This window comes from Aquarana catesbeiana, linkage group LG04 (assembly GCF_042186555.1).
Source record: "Aquarana catesbeiana isolate 2022-GZ linkage group LG04, ASM4218655v1, whole genome shotgun sequence".
NCBI lineage: Eukaryota > Metazoa > Chordata > Amphibia > Anura > Ranidae > Aquarana > Aquarana catesbeiana.
In genome coordinates this window covers 334,864,195-334,887,086 of record NC_133327.1, presented here as the reverse complement: position 1 = coordinate 334,887,086, position 22,892 = coordinate 334,864,195, and the positions used below count along the sequence as shown (strand labels likewise).

Here is a 22,892-nt window from a genome sequence, read left to right as displayed (position 1 = left end):
ACTGACAGCAAGCAGGTTTTTTTGTTTTGTTTTGTTTTTTTCCTGATTACTGCATGGTGTCAGTTTGTGACAGTTAGCAGTGGTAGGACAGTTAGTATTAGCCCCCTGTAGGTCTAGGGTACCCCCCTAACCCCCCCTAATAAAGTTTTAACCCCTTGATCACCCCCTGTCACCAGTGTCGCTAAGCGATCATTTTTCTGATCGCTGTATTAGTGTCGCTGGTGACGCTAGTTAGGAACGTAAATATTTAGGTTCGCTGTCAGCGTTTTATAGCGACAGGGACCCCCATATACTACCTAATAAATGTTTTAACCCCTTGATTGCCCCCTAGTTAACCCTTTCACCACTGATCACCGTATAACTGTTACGGGTGACGCTGGTTAGTTTGTTTATTTTTTTTAGTGTCAGGGCACCCGCCGTTTATTACTGAATAAAGGTTTAGCCCCCTGATCGCCCGGCGGTGATATGCGTCGCCCCAGGCAGCGTCAGATTAGCGCCAGTACCGCGAACACCTACGCACGCACCGTACACGCACCGTACACCTCCCTTAGTGGTATAGTATCTGAACACATCAATATCTGATCCGATCAGATCTATACTAGCGTCCCCAGCAGTTTAGGGTTCCCAAAAACGCAGTGTTAGCGGGATCAGCCCAGATACCTGCTAGCACCTGCGTTTTGCCCCTCCGCCCAGCCCACCCAAGTGCAGTATCGATCGATCACTGTCACTTACAAAACACTAAACGCATAACTGCAGCGTTCGCAGAGTCAGGCCTGATCCCTGCGATCGCTAACAGTTTTTTTGGTAGCATTTTGGTGAACTGGCAAGCACCAGCCCCAAGCAGCATCAGATTAGCGCCAGTACCACTAACACCCACGCACACACCGTACACCTCCCTTAGTGGTATAGTATCTGATCGGATCAATATCTGATCCGATCAGATCTATACTAGCATCCCCAGCAGTTTAGGGTTCCCAAAAACGCAGTGTTAGTGGGATCAGCCCAGATACCTGCTAGCACCTGCGTTTTGCCCCTCCGCCCGGCCCAGCCCAGCCCACCCAAGTGCAGTATCGATCGATCACTGTCACTTTTTTTTGTAGCGTTTTGGTGAACTGGCAAGCGCCAGCGGCCTAGTACACCCCAGTCGTAGTCATACCAGCACTGCAGTAACACTTGGTGACGTGGCGAGTCCCATAAGTGCAGTTCAAGCTGGTGAGGTGGCAAGCACAAGTAGTGTCCCGCTGCCACCAAAAAGACAAACACAGGCCCGTCGTGCCCATAATGCCCTTCCTGCTGCATTCGCCAATCCTAATTGGGAACCCACCACTTCTGCAGCGCCCGTATTTCCCCCATTCACATCCCCAACCAAATGCAGTCGGCTGCATGAGAGGCATTTATATGTCCTCCCGAGTACCCCTACCCAATGAACCCCCCCAAAAAAGATGTGTCTGCAGCAAGCGCGTATATAGACGTGACACCCGCTATTATTGTCCCTCCTGTCCTGATAATCCTGGTCTTTGCATTGGTGAATGTTTTGAACGCTACCATTCACTAGTTGAGTATTAGCGTAGGGTACAGCATTGCACAGACTAGGACACACTTTCACAGGGTCTCCCAAGATGCCATCGCATTTTGAGAGACCCGAACCTGGAACCGGTTACAGTTATAAAAGTTACAGTTACAAAAAAAAAGTGTAAAAAAAAAAAAACACAAACAAAAATAAAAAAAAATAGTTGTCGTTTTATTGTTTTCTCTCTCTCTCTATTCTCTCTCTGGTGTTCTGCTCTTTTTTACTGTATTCTATTCTGCAATGTTTTATTGTTATTATGTTTTATCATGTTTGCTTTTCAGGTATGCAATTTTTTATACTTTACCGTTTACTGTGCTTTATTGTTAACCATTTTTTTGTCTTCAGGTACGCCATTCACGACTTTGAGTGGTTATACCAGAATGATGCCTGCAGGTTTAGGTATCATCTTGGTATCATTCTTTTCAGCCAGCGGTCGGCTTTCATGTAAAAGCAATCCTCGTGGCTAATTAGCCTCTAGACTGCTTTTACAAGCAGTGGGAGGGAATGCCCCCCCCCCCCCACCGTCTTCCGTGTTTTTCTCTGGCTCTCCTGTCTCAACAGGGAACCTGAGAATGCAGCCGGTGATTCAGCCAGCTGACCATAGAGCTGATCAGAGACCAGAGTGGCTCCAAACATCTCTATGGCCTAAGAAACCGGAAGCTACGAGCATTTTAGGACTTAGATTTCGCCGGATGTAAACAGCGCCATTGGGAAATTGGGAAAGCATTTTATCACACCGATCTTGGTGTGGTCAGATGCTTTGAGGGCAGAGGAGAAATCTAGGGTCTAATAGACCCCAATTTTTTCAAAAAAGAGTACCTGTCACTACCTATTGCTATCATAGGGGATATTTACATTCCCTGAGATAACAATAAAAATGATTTAAAAAAAAATATGAAAGGAACAGTTTAAAAATAAGATAAAAAAGCAAAAAAATAATAAAGAAAAAAAAAAAAAAAAAAGCACCCCTGTCCCCCCTGCTCTCGCGCTAAGGCGAACGCAAGCGTCGGTCTGGCGTCAAATGTAAACAGCAATTGCACCATGCATGTGAGGTATCACCGCGAAGGTCAGATCGAGGGCAGTAATTTTAGCAGTAGACCTCCTCTGTAAATCTAAAGTGGTAACCTGTAAAGGCTTTTAAAGGCTTTTAAAAATGTATTAATTTTGTTGCCACTGCACGTTTGTGCGCAATTGTAAAGCATGTCATGTTTGGTATCCATGTACTCGGCCTAAGATCATCTTTTTTATTTCATCAAACATTTGGGCAATATAGTGTGTTTTAGTGCATTAAAATTTAAAAAAGTGTGTTTTTTCCACAAAAAATGCGTTTGAAAAATCGCTGCGCAATTACTGTGTGAAAAAAAAAATGAAACACCCACCATTTTAATCTGTAGGGCATTTGCTTTAAAATAATATATAATGTTTGGGGGTTCAAAGTAATTTTCTTGCAAAAAAAAATAATTTTTTCATGTAATCAAAAAGTGTCAGAAAGGGCTTTGTCTTCAAGTGGTTAGAAGAGTGGGTGATGTGTGACGTAAGCTTCTAAATGTTGTGCATAAAATGCCAGGACAGTTCAAACCCCCCCAAATGACCCCATTTTGGAAAGTAGACACCCCAAGCTATTTGCTGAGAGGCATGTCGAGTCCATGGAATATTTTATATTGTGACACAAGTTGCGGGAAAGAGACAAATTTTTTTTTTTTTTTTTTGCACAAAGTTGTCACTAAATGTTGTATTGCTCAAACACGCCATGGGGATTTGTGAAATTACACCCCAAAATAAATTCTGTTGCTTCTCCTGAGTACGGGGATACCACATGTGTGAGACTTTTTGGGAGCCTAGCCGCGTACGGGACCCCGAAAACCAAGCACCGCCTTCAGGCTTTCTAAGGCCGTAAATTTTTGATTTCACTCTTCACTGCCTATCACAGTTTCGGAGGCCATGGAAAGCCCAGGTGGCACAAAACCCCCCCAAATGACCCCATTTTGGAAAGTAGACACCCCAAGCTATTTGCTGAGAGGTATAGTGAGTATTTTGCAGACCTCACTTTTTGTCACAAGGTTTTGAAAATTGAAAAAAGAAAAAAAAAAAAATTTTTTTCTGGTCTTTCTTCATTTTCAAAAACAAATGAGAGCTGCAAAATACTCACCATGCCTCTCAGCAAATAGCTTGGGGTGTCTACTTTCCAAAATGGGGTCATTTGGGGGGGGGTTGTGCCATCTTGGCATTTTATGGCCTTCAAAACTGTGATAGGTAGTGAGGAGTGAAATCAAAAATGTATGCCCTTAGAAATCCTGAAGGTGGTGCTGGGTTTTCGGGGCCCCGTACGCGGCTAGGCTCCCAAAAAGTGCCACACATGTGGTATCCCCGTACTCAGGAGAAGCAGCTGAATGTATTTTGGGGTGCAATTCCACATAGCCCATGGCCTATGTGAGCAATATATCATTTAGTGACAACTTTTTGTAAATTTTTTTTTTTTTTTTTTTTTTGTCATTATTCAATCACTTGGGACAAAAAAAATAAATATTCAATGGGTTCAACATGCCTCTCAGCAATTTCCTTGGGGTGTCTACTTTCCAAAATGGGGTCATTTGGGGGGGGTTTGTACTGCCCTGCCATTTTAGCACCTCAAGAAATGACATAGGCAGTCATAAACTAAAAGCTGTGTAAATTCCAGAAAATGTACCCTAGTTTGTAGACGCTATAACTTTTGCGCAAACCAATAAATATACGCTTATTGACATTTTTTTTACCAAAGACATGTGGCCGAATACATTTTGGCCTAAATGTATGACTAAAATTTAGTTTATTGGATTTTTTTTATAACAAAAAGTAGAAAATATCATTTTTTTTCAAAATTTTCAGTCTTTTTCCGTTTATAGCGCAAAAAATAAAAACGGCAGAGGTGATCAAATACCATCAAAAGAAAGCTCTATTTGTGGGAAGAAAAGGACGCAAATTTCGTTTGGGTAGAGCATTGCATGACCGCGCAATTAGCAGTTAAAGCGACGCAGTGCCGAATTGTAAAAAGTGCTCTGGTCAGGAAGGGGGTAAATCCTTCCGGGGCTGAAGTGGTTAATGCATTATGCATTAAGGTGAAAAACCTTCTGTACTGCAGCTCCCCCCATGCTCTCCCATTTTTCTTACCTGAGCCCGATCCAATCCAGCGATGTGCACCTCTTTCCCCTCATTGGGCAGCTTCATAGCAACAGGAGGCATTGGCTCCTGCTGCTGTCAATCAAATCCTGTGATGTGGGGCTGGGTCCCGCTGTCTGTCAATGGACACAGCAGCAGGACTGGAGAGCGAGCCCGCACAGGTGCCCTCGTGGAAAGTGGCTTTCTTTGGGGGCATCTGATGAAGAAGTGGGGCCTGGAGCGCCAGCGGGGCACCCCAGAAGAAGAGGATCGGGGCTGTTCTGTGCAAAACGATTGCACAGAGCAGGTAAGTATAGGCAAGTTTGTTGTTTTTATTAAAAAAAAAAGGGTTTACAACCCCTTTCATTTATAGATGGTAAAGGTTCATTAACAACTAGAAACCCTATGAGTAAACATCCTAGAAAAATCACAGCACTCGGTACAGTTGATAAACTAATGTTCAAGAACCCTAGGATGAAAGTTATAAATATGCAGGAATATCCTGCAGTTGGTCATCTGTATTGGATTCTCCTTTACAATGTATTTTATCTTTTGCAGCCAAATTGGTGATAGCAACCTGCTTTACTTTTTGTCACATGTTCTCATTCGCATAGCATAACTTAAAATGAAAAATAGCTGCTTACAATTACTTGCCCTTTCAAAACTGTAAGAACTGTAATTTTCCTGTGCTGTGAATAGGGGATGGGGAGGTAATGTTTGTCATAATTAACCCCTCCTGTGCTGTGCTGGCAGATCTCATCAGTTTCTTCGTTGTATGACAATGAGGGGAAATTCAGTGGGGACAGATTGAGTTTCCTCTCATTTCAAATTGTTGATAGTAGCTTGCAGTCTGCTCCCCTGTTCTAAACAAACAACTAGAAAAGTCAGAAATATTTTTTTATTTGTGTATATATTAACATGTAGTGGGGTTTTCTCAAATTTGACTGCAAAAGGGAAATACACTTTAATACCATCAGAAAGCAAAAGTCGTTTTCATGGTAGGTAATCACAAATAAATGTGCTTTCCAAAAAAATGCTGCCGTTCTCAGCTTTGCAGAAAACAAATCATTTTATACCAATGCTGAAGCAAAATTTACAGAATATAGTGGTTTGAGGCCTCATTGCTGTTTCTAGGACTGGCAATTTTGTAACCTAGGGTTAATATATTTTAAGTTGTCTAACAACATCTTTCCATGAACTCAAACTCAAAGGAAGTTTAGTAAAGGTACATGACAAAAAAATCAAAAAAACATAGTAGAAAATCAGTAACACAGTGGCTCTGACTGAAGCCCCGGTAAAAGAATGATTAGCCCCCACAAAAAAAAATAAAAAATAAATATATATATATAGTGGAAGTGGATATAAAAAGCCTACACACCCCTGTTAAAATGTCAGGTTTCTGTGATGTAAAAAATTTAGACAAAAATAATCATTTCAGAAATGTTTCCACCTTTTAATGTAACCTATATACTGTACAACTCAATTGAAAAACAAACTGAAATCTTTTAAAGGGGCGGGAGTAAAAATAGAAAAATAATAATGTGGTTGCATAAGTGTGCACAGCCTCTTATAACTGGGGATGTAGCTGTGTTCAGAATTAAGCAATCAAATTCCATCTCATGTTAAATAGGCATCAATACACACCTGCCATCATTTAAAGTGTCTCTGATTAACCCCAAATAAAGGTCAGCTGTACTAGTAGGTCTTTACTGACATTTTCTTAGCCGCATCCTACAGCAAAAGCCACAGTCTGCAGAGAGCTTCCAACGCATCAGAGGGATCTCATTGTTAAAAGGTATCAGTCAGGTGAAGGGTGCTAAAGAATTTCTAAGGCATTAGATATACCATGGAACACAGTGAAGGCAGTCATTGTCAAGTAGAGAAAATATGGCACCGCAGTGACATTAACAAGAACTGGACGTCCCTCCAAAATTGATAAATAGACGAGAAGAAAACTGGTCAGGGAGACTGCCAAGAGGTAATAAAAAGGAGTGTACCCTGCGCTGCCTAAACTGGTAGAGCAGCTCACATAACAAATAGATAATTTGTTCAAATAGCAAAAAAAATATATAAGCGTAGCGCTAAACTGATTAAATTAGTAAATATCAACTAACAACCTTGTAAGGTGAATAGTGAAATAGCAGTAAATCAATCCGAATGTACAGACCATAAAAACTAATAATCTAAACAAAAGTACACATAAATATCACATATGACATGTGCCTAATAAGCTAAATACAAAATGAGCAATCATGTGTACAAAAAGTCTGTGTAAATTCTATAAAGTCCACAGTATATAGTGAGGAAAGAAAAAATCCAATTCACCACAATGGTGTAATACATATGACATGTGCCTAATAAACTAAAAATAAAAAACCATATATATGAAAAAGTCCATGAAAATTCTGTATAATCCACAGTGTGTAGTGAAGAAAGAAAGGATCCAATTCACCACAAAGGTATCAAAGTGCAAATGGATAATACTGGAAGCATAGGTGCAGTAAAGCCCCCACCAAAGCAGATATGAGCTTACCAGATGGTTTGCACTCAAAAGAACGTATGTTCTATGAGTCAAACAGGCTTGTTCCAGCCCTGGAAACTCTGACCAGGTGGAACTGGATTAAATGACCAAGTTCCTATAGAGGGTCGGGATGCCCTGGGTTTTAACCGCAGAGGATCCTCAAGAGTTCATCCTGGTTGCCAGTTTAATATACAAGCCTGTTTGACTCATAGAACATACGTTCTTTTGAGTTCAAACCATCTGGTAAGCTCATATCTGCTTTGGTGGGGGATTTACTGCACTGATGCTTCCAGTATTATCCATTTGCACTTTGATACCTTTGCGGTGAATTGGATCCTTTCTTTCTTCACTACACACTGTGGACTATACAGAATTTTCACAGACTTTTTCATATATATGGTTTTTTAGTTTATTAGGCACATGTCATATGTGATACACCATTGTGGTGAATTGGATTTTTTCTTTCCTCGATATATACTGTGGACTTTATAGAATTTACACAGACTTTTTGTACACATGATTGTTCATTTTGTATTCAGCTTTTTGGGCACATGTCATATGTGATATTTATGTGTACTTTTGTTTAGATTATTAGTTTTTATGGTCTGTACATTCAGATTGATTTACTGCTATTTCTCTATTCACCTTACAAGGTTGTTAGTTGATATTTACTAATTTAATCAGTTTAGTGCTACACTTATATATTTTTTTGAGACTGCCAAGAGACCTACAGCAACATTAAAGGAGCTGCAGGAATATCTGGCAAGTACTGGCTGTGTGGTACATGTGACAACATTCTCCCGTATTCTTCATATGTCTGGGCTATGGGGTTGAGTGGCAAGACGGAAGCCTTTTCTTACAAAGAAAAACATCTAAGCCAGGCTAAATTTTGCAAAAACGCATCTGAAGTCTCCCAAAAGCATGTGGAAAAATGTGTTATGGTCTGATGAAACCAAGGTTGAACTTTTTGGCCATAGTTCCAAAAGATATGTTTGGCACAAAAACAACACTGCACATCACCAAAAGAACACTATACCCACAGTGGAGCATGGTGGTGGCAGCATCATGCTTTGGGGCTGTTTTTCAGCTGGAACAGGGGCTTTAGTCAAGGTAGAGGGAATTATGAACAGTTCCAAATACCAGTCAATATTGGCATAAAACCTTCAGACTTCTGCTAGAGAGTTGAACATGAAGAGGAACTTCATCCTTCAGCATGACAACGGCCCAAAGCATACATCCAAATCAACAAAGGAATGGCTTCACCAGAAGAAGATTAAAGTTTTGGAATGGCCCAGACCTGAATTCACTTTGAAATCTGTGGGGTGATCTAAAGAGGGCTGTGCACAGGAGATGCCCTAGCAATCGGACAGATTTGGAGTGTTTTTGCAAAGAAGAGTAGGCAAATATTGCCAAGTCAAGATGTGCCATACTGATAGACTCATAACCAAAAAGACCGAGTGCTGTAATAAAATCAAAAGGTGCTTCAACAAAGTATTAGTTTAAGGGTGTGCACACTTATGTAACCATATTATTTTAGTTTTTTATTTTTACTTCCCTCCACCTAAAAGATTTCAATTTGTTCAACGGCGTTGTACAGTTTTATAGGTCACATTAAAGGTCACATTAAAAGTTCCAAAATTATTTGCCTTTGTCTCATATTTTTACATAGAAACCTGACATTTTAACAGGGGTGTGTAGACTTTTTATATCTGTGTGTATATATATATATCTATAACATTATAAATACCCTTTTCCACTTTTTTTTTTTTTTTTTATAAGTGATCACCTTCCCTTTGTCTCGGCTGAATAAGAGCTGGGGGAGTAGAACAGTAGCAGGACACTGAGCTTCCCAGTAAAAGGTTGTGCAGGGGGGGCGTGTCAGGGCAAGTCTGGTCATTGGAGGAGAGCAGGCTGAGTTCCCAACACAGCTAGAGAACGAACCACACTGTGTTCTCCTGCTTGGTGTGGTCAGTTTTTAATAGGAAAGCAGAGGGACTGGGAGGAACTCCAGGGATTTCACACAAAGGAAGCAATATAAAGAGAACAGGATACTTTTTCAAGTACATGGTACAACAGGCACATATCAGGAATCTGAAATGTTGGGGTAATACACGTTTTAAAATGTTGCCTGTAGGTGCGCTGTACAACCATTTTTTTTTAACTCTTGCATATAATATGCTATTTTATATACTACTTTCTAGGATCTTGCATTTATATTAGCTGTAAAACCATACATTTTACATACAGATTTGCAATAAAATAGTGACATTTTAGAAAACTTGCTTTGTTGAAAATAAAGATACTTATTTTGTGTTGACCAGAGCAAGCCAGCCATTATTCCTTGGCTGTAATTTATATTTATTACCGGGAAGATGGCAGTTTCCTTGCAAAGGACGTGATTCATGATGTGAATTTAATCTGCATTACATTGTACTATTAGGAATGCTGATGAACCATTCAGACACACACATGACAAGATAAATAAGCAGTGCCCATGGCTGGTTACTTAGTAATTATTTAGCTGCCTTTAGCTTAGGTCATGTTTTGGCTAGATCTTAAGCTCTTTTTTCCTGCACTGTGGTTTTGTTCAGTTCACTCCATTCTTACTGTTATCTATTGGGACTGCTGCAGAACAATTGGGCTGACAAATTTGGCTGCCCTAGCTTCATTTTAGATAGTTTGATAGATGTAGCACATAGTTTAATAAGTGTAACCACATTTATTTACAGAGTCTGATTTAGCAATTGTTGGTAAAAGTAACAAGGATGCTGACACTAATTTAGCTTATCTCATAGTAGGGCAAACATGGCACATTATTGAATGTCCTAAAGTATGTTAAAACAAATCAGTCACAGACTGAGAATTTGAATGGAAAGCACTACCAGTCAGTCTAGCTGACATTGCAAGTCCTTCCGAATTTATATTATAACAGAATGTTTTATTACTTTAATAGGGTAACACGTTATAAGATTTATATTCCTAATTTTGCACACCTATAGAAGACAATTGCATTGACACAGAATAAAGTGAATTCACCCTCATGTACCTTTCATTAACCTCACTGGGACCAGCAAGAATTTGCTCACTAGATATTGAGGGTTGTTGTACCCCCTCCCACATTATCCAACTTGACACCGAGGCTGTCTATTAAGCTAAAGATCCAATTTAATTTTTAAAAAAAGGAAAGCACAGGTAAACAAAAATACCTGATCTTAAAGCTTAGTTGTTTATGTTCTATACATGAAATTGAATGCCAGCTGATTTTTTTTCTTAATGGTCTTTCACATGGGTGGCTGAGCCCAGTCCAATTTATCTTTCAGTATCCTTTGTCCTCCCCAGAAGCCCAGGTGCTACATGGCTGTGAGCGGCTGTAGGAAATGTTTCTGATTTTGTTTGCATATGTCTGTATGCTCTACCAGTGTTCACAATAGTACCTGCATATACCGAAGTACAGCCCTGCACAGCCATTCATGTCTGAGAGGCTGTATGCTGCACTTGGGCTAACTGTGTACAAGGCCTAAATGTATATTTTTAATCTACAGTACCACACTATTTATAAGCAAATTGTGCCAATATACACATTCACACAAAATGCGCAAATAACACCCTTGCAAATATATTATTTTGTGAGAAAGGGTGTTTCCGTTATTTAAATTGGCTTTCTTTTAAAATATTTTATTGTTTTGAGTTAAATATAGGTCAGGTTTACAAAGAAAGATAATAACATTCTTGTATATATAAGGTAACAGGCAATTGTAATGCATCACATAGGTGATTATGGTATGAAAAGTAACACACAATATATCATAAACGTTTATATCATAATAAGTGAGTACAGAAAACAAGAATTATACAAGTTAAAGGTAAAGTATAGGAGGAATGGGGTTGTTTATAAATTGGCTTTCATAGGCAAACGTAACCTTAGCAGGTGATTGTAACATATTGTCAAATTGTGTTTGTTCCAGTAGAATGTTCAAGTACATTTGATTTGATAGGGTAAAGTCAACCACACAACAACATTCCTCAGGGGAATCCATACTATAATATTTAGCATTCTATATGTTATAGTATTGTTTTTCTATGATGGATGCTGTCAAATTGAATGTACTTTACATTTATTAATTCAGTATGACACATTAGTTGAACACAATCTGAAATCTTTTCTCAGGATCAGCATACCTATAAGGATAGTGTGCACTCCAAAAGTTTGTCTTTACCTGTCTCCGAAATTTGAATTTTTTTGTAAATTTAAACTGCACTGGCATACTAAAACACAAAGTGGCCATTGACAGGACTTTGTATTACAGTCTACAGCAGCCTTTCTCAATCTTTTTAACACAGAGGAACCTCTGAAAGAATTTTCTGGTCTCGGAACCCCTGCTAAAAATGACTATATTGACAACCTATGATACATTATTGTATGGGAAGAATGCTTCTTCCTGGTCCACAGTAAAAGGTTACTTGGCACATGTAATATGTACCTACCAGTTTCAGCCAAACAGAAGGAGGATACATCTTCTGTCCTTAACTTGGTTTGTCTGGTTTTTGGCAATGTGAGATCAACCTCCTCCCTTTCAAAGATGAGCTACTGGCTTGCGTTAGGAAGGTTGATTTTGTGCGCCACAATGCAAGCTAGTAGCTTGGCCTTGAAAGGGAGAACAATGACCTTGTGTTGGCAGTATCATGCCAAGCAAGACAACGTTTACATACAATTGCACTGCAAAACTAGCCACGGACTAGACTAGACATAGTTTGCAGAATTCCTCTCCAATTATAATATGCATGTTACCTGAACAAATCTTTCTAGTTCAATAAATACATTATGAAATTCTTATATAACCTAGATTTTACTAAAGAACTAATGGGCTGTTGGTTTAGTAGAGTTGACTTTCTAATATAGCATTACTGTAAGGGTAGCTTTAGTTGATGTTCCTGTTGGTAATTAAGCAAGTCCCTACTGGTTACAAATTACTTTTCTAAAAACAGACGGAAAATAACATTTGTGCCACAAATCTGTATCAGTTTTTAGTCCTTACTTGATCTGCACATAAAAATTAGTTTAGGGAATTCCGCACCTGGACAAGGTCCTTTAGCACCCAAGGTGAAAAGGCCAAAGTACCTCTCCTACCATGAGCTGTGAAACTACTTCAGCAGCATAGATTTCAGGTCCAGCCCTGAAGATATTGAGGGACCACTTGGAAAAGAAAATGACAATTCAAATTAAATAGACATTGTCTATCTTGACATTGGTGGTCCACGGTAGTACCTGCTGTAAAACCTGCCCCACCACTGCCTCAATCCTCTCCCACATAGCCCTGGAGCTAGGAGACCTGGCTTCCTTTCTGTGCAGATTGATCCACGTGGACATTGTCTTCCACACAATATCCTGGTTTTCAGCCAAGGTTCATGTTAAATTCTCCTCTTGGCTGGCCTATGGCTGCATATCCCTCCTTTTCAGACCTGCACCTGGCTCTCTGCTGACTCCTCTATCAACATGGCAGCAGCACCTGTGAACTACCAACACCTTCGCTGCTCACCATTGTTCCTCAATGACTAATGTACACATGAGGTTCTACATGACGTAAGAAGCCTTGAACACCTCAGTTCTGATTTGTCCAAGTTGTTCACCCCACAAACAAATTCATCAGTATTCAATGTGAAATGCACTATCGCTATTTGCCAACTTAGGACCATTTTAACTTATAGCAGTATTACATGCACTCTTAAGAGTAAAGCAAAATCCATTTAAGAATATTCTATCACATTACCAAAATAAAATAACTTCTACAAGAACAATTGATCACACTATCATGAACATGGTCCACCATCATTCAAGCATTCCACAATAGAAGCATCAGTGTACAATACTATACAAGAACAAGTCAAAAAAATAGCGGACTTTGTGGGCACATAATGAGAGAGAGAATCAGTAAAAGAGTATAAATTTTATTACAACACAGTTACCCAATAATGCAGTTATAGAGAACTGGACCTACGGTACAAAGATTAATTTAATATTGTATCAAGGTAAAAGGAAAATTTCTGATCCAGTAATGCCTCCAAAAACTTGCTCGTCGATGCGTTTCACTAAAATATTAGCTTCCTCGGGACAGATACTGGGTAGGTGCTGGTATATTTAAAAGCAAGAGAGTTCATGTGTAAATATTCAATGTAGTATATATCTATATAAGTATGAATTATGATTGTTACAACATTTCTCCAGGAGGAGTACATATACACAGAGACTAATTACATATAAAAAGATAAACAAAACAACGTGTATGCTTGCCTGGTAAACTTGTGGCTCAAGGTGTGGGAGAACTTGACCAAACTGACAAACAACCGAAAAAACGAAATTGCATAAGTGTGTCTAGAGTGGTGGGATACACATATATCATGTGGTCTATAGTAGATACCACTAAATAAAATAAAAAACAACAAACACATTTGGTATAGTTTAAGGTGCTGCTAGAAAAGTCCCCCAATTCAAAGACCAATTTATATTAGACTTAGCTCTCACCTGGTATATAGTGGTCATGTATAGGTATGTGAGTATAAATCACACAGCGGTAAGGGGTCACAAATTCCCTCTATAAGTGTGTTCAATACATTATCTAAAAATAAACCAAGTCAATAATCAGATATTGACCCTTTAGATAGGGTATATATAATAGAGAAAAATTACAAAACAAGTTATCCAGAGAGTATATACGAATGGTACTTACCAAGAGATGGCTCATGTATACCGGACCAAGTTATTAAATGGGTAAGTATACAGTCCCCTCAAGTATAGAGGCAAATGGAATATCTAAAAGAGGGGGCATTATTTGGGTGACTGTGTCCATACAGGGTGTTGTTTGTGTGTTGTTTCTCTAACTATGTTGTAATAAAATGTATACTTTTTTACTGATTCTCTCTCTCATTACGTGCCCACAAAGTCCGCTAATTTTGTTGACTTGGTCAATCCTTGAATATATATTTTTGATGTTGGCATGGTGAGGGTCCTCCCTACTTACTATACAAGAACATATTTATGATGTCATCCTGTTTCTTTGGTTGATTGTATGTGTGAGCGAATGTACTTGGGGAAAGCCACTAATCGTTGCTTAGAGGACCTGCTAAAGCTGCAATGAATATTAGTTGATCAGGTAATGTCCAATTATAATGTTGATTGTTGTAGAACAGGTTTCTTAATGGATTTTTAAACACTTTAGCCCCGGAAGGATTTACCCCCTTCCTGACGAGCCCTTTTTTGTGATATGGCACTGCGTCGCTTTAACTGACAATTACAGGGTCGTGCGATGTTGTACCCAAACAAAATTTATGTCCTTTTTTTCCCCCACAAATGGAGCTTTCTTTTGGTGGTATTTGATCACCTCTGCGTTTTTTATTTTTTGCGTTATAAACAAAAAAAAGCAACAATTTTGAAAAATTTTTTGCTATAATAAATATCCACAAAAAAATCTAAAAAAAAATTCTTCCTCAATTTAGGCCAATATGTATTCTTCTACACATTTTTGGTAAAAAAACGCAATAAGCATATATTGATTGGTTTGCGCAAAAGTCATCGCATCTACAAAATAGGGGATAGATTTATGGCATTTTTATTATTATTATTTTTTTTTTATTAGTAATGGCGGTGATCTTTGATTTTTTTTTTTATCTTGACTGTGACATTGCGGCAGACAGATCAGACACTTTTGACACTATTTTGGGACCATTGACATTTATATAGTGATCAGTGCTATAAAAATTCACTGATTACTGTGTAAATGTCACTGGCAGGAAAGGGGTTAAACACTGGGGGCGATCAAGGGGTTAAGTGTGTTCCCTCAGCGTGTTCTAACTGTAGGGGGGATGAGCTCACTAGAACATGACAGAGATCACTGCTTCCGATCACTGGGAGCAGTAGATCCCTGTCATGTTGCTAGGCAGAACAGGGAATTGCCTTTGTTTACATCTCTCTGTTCTGCCTCTCCATGCCACGATCACGGGCCACCGGCGGACATCGCTAGCCGCCGATGACGGAGTGACGTTTTGCACACCCGTGCCACTTTGCCGAAGTATATCGGTGTGAGCCAGTCGGCAAGTGGTTAAATATACCCAAACTCAAGTGCAACACTCCTAAAACAAGACAAAACTCATATCCGTCCAGTATATGTGTCTATAGTAGAATGTCCATCATGAATTGTATATGAAATAATATAATGTAAAATGCTCTTCCGGATAAAAAAAAACAAAAAAACACACTCTACTCTTCCACACCGGTGCCCAGGTCCGAGGCTTACCGGAATGGTATAACCCTCAAAGTGAGTCATATAATGCTTGATAGTGATTGGCTTAAATCCTGGAAATATCACCACTTTACTCCCACATATTGGCAGCCATTCAGGGGAATGTGCATTGAAAAATGAAAATACTCCACATAATGTAAAATCAGTGGTATCCAACATTTATTAGAAACAAGGCAACTCACATATGTAAAAGCATAGACAGTGTTGTACAAATCAAATCCCCTTGCGAAATACACAGATTGCTTCCAGATTCTGTAATACATGATTTTGTCATGAACATGGGTTTAGCCCGAAAACAATGACCTCTTTTGGGACACCCTTGTGCTAGCTGCTGGTTTAGGGATTTTACCCTTTATCTCAATGTTTATTCAAAAGTAAAATTTATAGATTTAGCTGTAGTGTAACAAAATTAGCCAAAATTTTCATTGTTTTTAATTAAATCACCTTGGCCTTTGCTCATTACTGGCAATTTCCTCACATTTTCCTGCTGGAATGATGCCTGATGTTTATGAAAGCAGAGTTGTGTTTTAGGCAGCTTTATTGCTGACAGATTATGGCGGTAGAGATGAGAGAAATGAAAGCAGTTTGGTTCGGTGAACCCAGCAGGAAGTCTGCAAAACCAGACCATAGTGCCATATTGAAGTCTATGGGAGCCAAATCTTGCTATTTTTGAGGCCATTTTCAAGGCTAAATTGCAAGATGTTGTTTACAGAAAGTGCATGTGTAGTGGGCCACTGCCATGGGGGACTGTATGGAGAGAGAGTTAACCCTTTAAACGTGATTGTTATTATTTTATTGAACAACATTTTATAAACAAGGGCCAATACATTCATGGCTTAAAAAAGAACAATTGCCTTGTAGTCAAAATAAACAAGATGCAGACACATTTGAATGAACACATTCATTGCTTTATACATTTAGCTGTGGCCCTTGGGCCTTTAGGCAAGACACTAATGCCCCTTTAACACGTTCTGTGGGATCCACTTTCTTAGCGGGGAATCGCTCCACTGATCTCCGCTGAGCAGGCGGGTGACAGGTACGTCTCCACTCACTGTGTGGAAACTGACGGCTTGTCCATTTTTGATCCGATCCTATCCACCAGACGGATAGAAAATAGGACCTCCATCTGGTTTGGGCAGAGAGGATGGGATATCAGCGGGTGTCAGCGGACATGTCACCACTTACATCTGCCGCTCCATAGAGGTAAATGGAGTGTCCGATCAGGTCCACCTGAAAAACTGACAGGCGGACCTGATCGGACAGCCTGTGTTAAGGAGGCCTAAGGGGTAATTTACTAAAACCGAAGAGTGCAAAATCTGGTGCAGCTGTGCATAGAAACCAATCTGCTTCCAGGTTTTTTGATGACATTTAATAAACCACTTGCCGCCTGCCCACCGTCAAATGAGAGAGGAACGGTGCAGCTCTCATTCTGAGTGGACGTCATATGACGGCGCATCCGTCATATTACAGGAATGCCCTAGAAGTGCCACCAATCAATGCCTGAGTGCCACAAATCAGTGCCCATCAGTGACATAACTCAGTGCCAGTCAGAGCTGCCTTTTAGTGCCCATCAGTGCCTGCTCATCAGTGTTGCCCATCAATTCCCATTAGTGCCACCTCTCAGTGCTGCCTGTCAGTGCCACCAATCTGTGCCCATCAGTGCAGCATATTAGTGCTACCTCATCAGTGCCCATATGTGCCACTTCCTCAGCGCCCATCAGTAAAGGAGAAAAATTACTTATTTACAAAATTTACTGACCAAAACCGAGAAAGCTTTTCAAGTGCGACAGCGCTGAAAGGTGAAAAAAGGCCTGGGCAGGAAGGGGGTAAAAGTGCCCTGTGTTGAGGTGGTTAAACAAGCTAGTTAGAAGTTAGATGCCACGCACAGCTGCACCAGATTTTGTACACTCCAGTTTTAGTAAATAACCCCTGAGACTCCATGCATACTGGGCTAAAAAATGCCAGTTCCCTTGGCAGAAAATAACACTCATATAGAGCATTTTTGTACAGAGTTCAGGAGAGTTTTGCATTTTTTTCTGGCAGTAAGCTCCAATCAGAAACGCGAACCAGAAGGTTTTCTTTTTCCTGCCTCTGTGCATGGACACATAAGATAACATAAAGCTGCTTTTACAGGCAGAACACAAAACTCCTTTAGTAGCAGTGATTTTTAAAGGGGTTGTGAACCCCCCAGGTTTTTCACCGTAATGCATTCTATGCATTACGGTGAAAAACCTCCACCCCCCACCCCCCCCCCAGAGCCCCCCTTTTACTTACCTGAACCTGGTCTTTCCAGTGACAGGGACGAGCACACCAGCTCCAGCCGGTCCTGAATGGATAGATTGATAATAGCACAGCCATTGGCTCTTGCTGCTGTCAATCAAATCCAATGATGTGGGACCCGGGGGTGGGGCCAAGTTCTGCTGTCTGTGTCAATAGACGCAACGGAAGGACATGGGAGTGCGCCCGCACGTTTCCCCCGAGGGAGAGTGGCTCTCCAATGGGGCACTCGAGAAGAGGAGGAGCCAGGAGCGCAGCTGAGGGACCCCAGAAAAAGAGGATTGGGGCCACTCTGTACTAAACCAGCTGCACAGAGGAGGTAAGTATGACATGTTTGTTTTTAGAGACTTTAGGCCAGTGTGCATGGAGCCTGAATGTCATCTCATCAACTGCCACATTTATTGGGTGACCAGTATGGTTCCTATAGAAGCGCCATAATTTCCTCACTCCGCTTGTAGACTTCCCTTATTATTCCTATTTTGCCAGTTTACTTTCAGTTGCATTAAATTAATCTCTTGTTTGTTACATGAAACCTGCTGTAGCCAAGAGCGGTCTTTTATTCATTTTAGGTATTATTATTTCACTGGAGGAAACCTTCAACTGTCCAAAAACCTTGTTTTTTCCTGTTATACTGTTGTTAAATAAAGTAGTACTAAAAACGTTTAGCAGTTTGAACAAGCCCAAAGGTGTTATTCAGTGTGTGTTTTATTAATATTTTTGAACCAGTGCATTGGTAGTGCTGTATTTTCTTTTACCTGGTGGCAAAACGTTATAAAAGAAGGTTACCAATACATTTTCCGATGATACAGTGCTTATAATAAGAATATATCTCCAGGCATGTAAACCTCTCTGAAGGAACTATTCACTTTACACAAAAAGTGTAAACCTGCTTTACATGAACCTACTTTACCTCAATGCATTTGATGTTTTACATCTGTTTTTCAGATAAAACAAACACATTCTGCAAGTACATTAATGTGTGACAGTAGATAATAGAGGGTTTTCAAGCAAAAATGATTTCAGGCAATCAATATAGATAGAAGAGACTACTTCATTCCCAGGCATTGGCATATATTAAAAAAGCAAACAAATGGAAAAGCTCTTAATAGGATCTTGAGCCTTCTGAAATTGAATATGTTGTCACTGCTAGACTGTTATGGAGGCATTACAGCTGAATACTACATCTGTATCCTACTGCTTGCTTGCCAACAGTTATAGGTTTGCAATGGAATTGCCTTCTGAAGACTTGAATATTTTTGTTTTAAATTAACAGTTCTGAGGAAATCTAAATTAAAAAAAAAAAAAAAGGAATTTGTTTCTATGGTGTTTTTGTCCAGAACTGCCAACCTGTAGCGCAGATGTAACCTTATTTTGTAAAACCATTTATCTATTATCAGTGAAAGATATAGACAGTGGCTTTTACAGCATAATGAATTCTATAGACCTGTCTGGAAAGGTCCATTAAAGGTAGTGGTGATGCAGGTGCCTCAGCTTTACTTCATTTTCTAGCCAACTGAGCACACCAGCTAGCTTTATGTGTAGACTTTAGTGTCTTGCCTGTACATGATGTCTGTTTAGCTGCATGGTACATGCACGGTGCTGCACCCAGTTGGCTTAGAAGAGAATATATGAGCAAGTGGATCAAAGAAACATCTGTTGTGAGATCTATAGTTTTTTATTGCTAATGTGGTGAGAAGGATGAATGGTCCTTTGAATAATATCAGTAATTTCAGTTACAGAATTATGCTGCGTTGTTACAGTGAGTGAGCTTTTTAGGTATTGCTCCATGTTAGAATTGTTCAGCAAGAAACCCAAGTCGGCCCCATTTACTAATAAAAATAAGCAATAACATGTTACTTACATTTCTAAATTTCTAAGTATATATATATATATATATATATATATATATATATATATATATATATACATTTGGGACGGAAAGTATTCAGACCCCCTTAAATTGTTCACTCTTTGTTATATTGCAGCAATCATTTAAGTTCATTTTTTTCCTCATTAATATACACCATATTGACAGAAAAACACAGAATTGTTGACATTTTTGCAGATTTATTAAAAAAGAAAAACTGAAATATCACATGGTCCTAAGTATTCAGACCCTTTGCTCAGTATTTAGTAGAAGCACCCTTTTGATCTAATACAGCCATGAGCCTTTTGGGGAAAGATGTAACAAGTTTTTCACACCTGGATTTGGGGATCCTCTGCCATTCCTTCTTGCAGATCCGCTCCAGTTCTGTCAAGTTGGATGGTAAACGTTGGTGGACAGCCATTTTTAGGTCTCTCCAGAGATGCTCAGTTGGGTTTAAGTCAGGGCTCTGGCTGGGCCATTCAAGAACAGTCACAGAGTTGTTGTGAAGCCACTCCTTCATTATTTGAGGTGTGTGCTTAGGGTCATTGTCTTATTGTTTAAAGGTAAACCTTCGGCCTAGTCTGAGGTCCTGAGCACTCTGGAGAAGGTTTTCTTCCAGAATATCCCTGTACTTTGCCACATTCATCTTTCCCTCGATTGCAACCAGTCGTCCTGTCCCTGCAGCTGAAAAACACCCCCACAGCATGATGCTGCCACCACCATGCTTCACTGTTGGGACTGTATTGGACAGGTGATGAGCAGTGCCTGGTTTTCTCCACACATACCACTTAGAATTAAGGCCAAAAAGTTCTATCTTGGTCTCATCAGACCAGAGAATCTTATTTCTCACCATCTTGGAGTCCTTCAGGTGTTTTTTTAGCAAACTCCATGCAGGCTTTCATGTGTCTTGCACTGAAGAGAGGCTTCCGTTAGGCCACTCTGCCATAGAGCCCCGACTGGTGGAGGGTTGCAGTGATGGTTGACTTTCTACAACTTTCTCCCATCTCCCGGCTGCATCAGTTTGGCTGGACGGCCAGCTCTAGGAAGGGTTCTGGTCGTCCCAAACGTCTTCCATTTAAGGATTATGGAGGTCACTGTGCTCCTAGGAACCTTAAGTGCAGCAGAATATTTTTTGTAACCTTGGCCAGATCTGTGCCTTGCCACAATTCTGTCTCTGAGCTCTTCAGGCAGTTCCTTTGACCTCATGATTCTCATTTGCTCTGACATGCACTGTGAGCTGTAAGGTCTTATATAGACAGGTGTGTGGCTTTCCTAATCAAGTCTAATCAGTATAATCAAACACAGCTGGACTCAAATGAAGGTGTAGAACCAGCTCAAGGATGATCAGAAGAAATGGACAGCACCTGAGTTAAATATATGAGTGTCACAGCAAAGGGTCGGAATACTTAGGACCCTGTGATATTTCAGTTTTTCTTTTTTAATAAATCTGCAAAAATGTCAACAATTCTGTGTTTTTCTGTCAATATGGGGTGCTGTGTGTACATTAATGAGGAAAAAAAAATGAACTTAAATGATATTAGCAAATGGCTGCAATATAACAAAGAGTGAAACATTTAAGGGGGTCTGAATACTTTCTGTCCCCACTGTGTGTGTGTGTGTGTATATATATATATATATATATATATCATTCCAGTATGGCTAATGGCCATTTGTGCTTTGGGAAGCTCTGATTTCATAATACAGATTACCTAGTGTAAAGCTATGGTGTATATAGCCAAATTGCATACGATTGTCTCAATGTTTGTAGCCCAGTACAATATATAGGACATTGGCTTCTGTGATGTTAAATTTGTAGTGTCTCCTAGCAAGATGGCAATGATGCTTGTATTTTCATTTGCAGAAGCATGCCATTTAGTTTGCAGTCCATACCAATCTGCAAATTTTAGATGTATGGGGGTATCATAGCCTGATTTCAAGGTAGTTCATTTTTTTCATCCACATTGCTGTAGTGCTCCAATCCAGTCCTACTTTTAGTCTGCTCTCTAGTGATGCTGGAACACTCTTCTTTCACAAACAAGAGAGAGAGCCTGATTAAAAAAAAAACCTGACAATTACACAATTGTTAGTCAGCGCTAATCTTGCCTTTAAAGCTTAATGCCTGGTTCACACTAGTGCGATTTTTGATGCAACTTGAGTCCCATGGAATTGCTTGACAATGGAAAAATCATTGTTTTTTGTGGTGCCTATTAACATCAATGCTGGACAGCTGCGATGTGAGTTTGCGAAAGGGTCCTGTGCTACTTTGGCGCAAGTCAGTGCAATTTTGTGGCTCATCGACATGAATGGAAAAGTGTTTTTATGCTATTTTGGTGTTTTGGGTTTTTTTGTTTGTTTTTTTTTTTTTTTTTTACTGAAATATTGTCCTCCTTTCAGGATAGTGGTAGTAGTGGTCCTAAAATCATGTAAAAAAGGGAGACCGGTTAAATCGCATCAAATCACAAACCACTCGCACTGCACAATCACATTTCCAATTGCATGCAAAACTGATCACACTAGTGTGAACCAGGCCAAAATGTGATTAGTTCAGAGAAGTTTACAGACATTAACAGCACAGGCTTGAGGAAGTACACTTCAACAGACTCTATTTGCGCTTATCCTGGAGGACATCACAATACTCAGATAACAGTAAAACATGATGCCCTTGTAGTGGCAAGGGACAGAAACAAATACTCAAGTCAGGGAGATATTTTTCCTGCGGACCAGAACCACAGAAAATACATTTAAAATAGGTGAAATAGTATTTCTTTTTTTTTTTTTTTTACAAACTTTTATTGCAATTGGTATCAAAACATAGATACAAAAGCCAAAGTACGTTAAATACAATCAAAAGAACTGGAAATTAGGAAATAGGAAATTATACAGAAGTATATAGAATATACCTAGTATAAACAAAAGATGATAATGAAAGAAAACAAAATGACCACAGGGAAAGCAGCAGGATCAGTCTACAGAACCAAGGGTTTTGATTTGTAAATTGCATGAAAAAATTGTTCCATTAGCATAGTAGCATCCATCCTCAAAATAATTTGTGTAAATGGTACAGACATTGACTGCCATTGGTAAGCGATTATCTACTGCATGGCTACCCATAAGGTACAGTCAGGTCCATAAATATTGGGACATCGACACAATTCTAATCTTTTTGGCTCTATATACCACCACAATGGATTTGAAATGAAAGAACAAGATGTGCTTTAACTGCAGACC

The 22,892-nt window shown here is 39.6% G+C and overlaps 1 protein-coding gene across 1 annotated transcript in view; it reads left to right on the top strand.

Moving 5' to 3' along the window:
- RNGTT (RNA guanylyltransferase and 5'-phosphatase) overlaps positions 1 to 22,892 on the top strand; it is a 543,333-nt gene that overhangs the window by 388,189 nt on the left and 132,252 nt on the right. The gene's annotated exons all lie outside the window — the stretch shown is intronic.